General features: G+C 40.6%; 1 non-coding gene across 1 annotated transcript; it reads right to left on the bottom strand.

Annotated features, from left to right (window-relative positions):
- Positions 1-607: 607 nt before the first annotated feature.
- Positions 608-723, bottom strand: LOC132532472 (U5 spliceosomal RNA). Its single transcript, XR_009544426.1, has one exon. It is a non-coding gene; the product is annotated as a U5 spliceosomal RNA (small nuclear RNA).
- Between the last annotated feature and the right edge of the window lie 1906 nt (positions 724-2629).

The following is a 2629-nucleotide window of genomic DNA, read 5'->3' as shown; positions in this document are numbered from 1 at the left end:
CTTGGGACTTTACGGTTGAGAATCCAGTGCTTTATCCACTGTGCCACCTCCCAGACCACTGCTCTGATGTTCTAATGTAGCCCAGCCTAAACAGATTTTGAACCTCAGTCTTCCTCTATTTGGACTGAGAGAAAAGTTTACAAGAGAAAAAAGTAAAACATCCCCTAAAGTCTCATTTTCTATTATAATTTCTTTTTTTTGCCTTCAGGGCTATTGCTGGGGCTCTGCCTGCACCATGAATCCACTGCTCCTGGAAGCCATTTTTCCCCCCTTGTTGCGGCCTTGTGTGTTTATTATTATTATTGTTGATGTCGTCGGTTGTTGTATAGGACAGGAAAAAATGGAGAAAGGAGAGGAAGATAAAGGTTGAGAAAGACACCTGCAGACCCGCTTCAACGTTTGTGAAGGAACTCCCCTGCAGGTGGAAAGCGGAAACACTACTCCGAAAACTTCACCCTGACAGAACCAAGGATACCAATCCTAAAACTCTACAATGCAACTTGCGCGTTTGGGAGATATACCCCCATACCAGTCGCCGCTACAAGCCTCTATAGAGCTTTATCATAACAAACCTACTAAAACAAGTCTAATATTAAACACTAATAGTAGCCTTGTAAGAACAAGGCCTCAAAAAATTAGGTATAAACTCAGAATTGTTCCTCTCCACGGAAATCTTTAGTAAAAGGCGAAAGATTTGTACGATCTGAAGAGAAACCAGAGTATGCCCTTGTATTCTAGCACACAGTCCTCAGATAAATGCAACTCCTAAAACGACAGTGGTTACTATCTACACAATGAATCCAGTGACTTATTTTTTATTGCAGAACATTATTGTGTCATATGTCTTGTATTCACATAAAAATGTCAAAATAAATAGAATTTATCTTTTATAAAAAATAATAATACATAGTGCAGTGCATTGTGGGTATGTAAATTAACTGAGTCTGCATTCTAATGTTCCTTCTAGGCCAACAATTACCACCAGGGGGCAGAGCATATGCCAGATTAACAGGACTACAAATAACCCACTCAAACCAGTCAAATGAAAAATCTTTCTTGAGAGGCTAAGAGAGAGGCTTAACAAGTGGAATACACACTTTCTTGAGAGTGGAATACACACTTTCTTGAGAGGCTCAACAGTACACACTTTGCCCTGAGCCTAAACGAGGACGGGAATTTAAATCCACAGATCCATATGCACTACACTGAAGAGAAACTCCTTGAATGGTGGAGCAGAGCTGTAGTGTCTTAGTAAAAATAAGTAATAGTAATAATAAAAGACAACTGAAATAACTCAGTTGGCAGAGCTCAAGACTTGCATACCTGAGGCTGTGGGAACAGGAGAATTAATCTGTGGGAACAGGAGAATACTACAAACTTGAGGCCATAGTGGCAAAAAGAAGAAAAAAAATTAATATTTACTGATCATGCAGCCCAAGAGGTGGCACAATGGCTTGAGGGTTGGGCTTTAAAAGCATGAATCTCAAGCATGAGGTCCCGAGTTCGATCCCCGGCCGCACATGATCCAGAGTGATGTCTGGTTCTTTCTCTCTCTTCCTATCTTTCTCATAAATAAATTAAAAAAGAAAAGAAGAAAAAAAAAAGCAGGAGTCAGACGGTAGCTCAACGGGTTAAGAGCACGTGGCACAAAGCACAAGGACCTGCATAAGGATCCCGACTCCAGCCCCCCCTCCCCACCTGCAAGGGAGTCGCTTCACAGGCGGTGAAGCAGGTCTGCAGGTGTCTATCTTTCTCTCCCCCTCTCTGTCCTTCCCTCCTCTCTCTATTTCTCTCTGTCCTGTCTAACAATGACGACATCAATAACAACAACAACAATAAAAAACAAGGGCAACAAAAGGGAAAATACAAATAAAATAAAAAGCATGAGGTCCTAAAAACAATAAATAATAATAATTTAAAAAGCATGCAGTCCTAAATTCAATGTACACTATCACATGCCAGAGCGGTGCTCTGGTTTGGTTTTGATTTGTTCTGTTTCTCTATCTCTCTCTCATGTTAATAAATAAATCTTTAAAATACTAAATCACAAATTGAATGAAAACTAAAATAAATTGTGTGTGGTTTTGTTTTGTTTTGACCAAACTACTGCTCAGCTCTGATTTATGGTGATATAGGGAAATTGAACCTGGGACTTTTGGTGCTTCTGGCATTAAAGTCTTTTTGTCAATATCTTCTCCTCCAAAATTAATTTTTTAATAATAATAATAATGGTCCAGGAAGTAGCACAGTGGATAAAGTATTAGACTCCTAAGCATGAGGTCCCAAGTTTGATCCCTGGCATGGCATGTGCCAAAGTGATGCTCTGGTTCTCTCTCTCTTCCCCGTCCTCTCTCTCTTTCTCACAAATAAATTAATCTTTAAAATAGCAAATATGAGGAGGTTGAGCAGTAGGGCAGTGGGTTAAGCGCACATGGTGCAAAGTGCAAGGACCTGCATAAGGATCCTAATAGAGCTGCCCCCCCCCCACCTGCAGGGGAGTCGCTTCACAGGCAGTGAAGCAAGTCTGCTGGTGTCTGTCTTTCTCTCCAACTCTCTGTCTTCTCCTCCTCTCTCCATTTCTCTCTGTCCTACCCAACAATGAAAACATCAATAACAATAATTACAACAA

Source organism: Erinaceus europaeus, chromosome 13, assembly GCF_950295315.1.
Source record: "Erinaceus europaeus chromosome 13, mEriEur2.1, whole genome shotgun sequence".
NCBI classification, from domain to species: domain Eukaryota; kingdom Metazoa; phylum Chordata; class Mammalia; order Eulipotyphla; family Erinaceidae; genus Erinaceus; species Erinaceus europaeus.
This window is presented reverse-complemented; position numbering and strand designations above follow the sequence as displayed.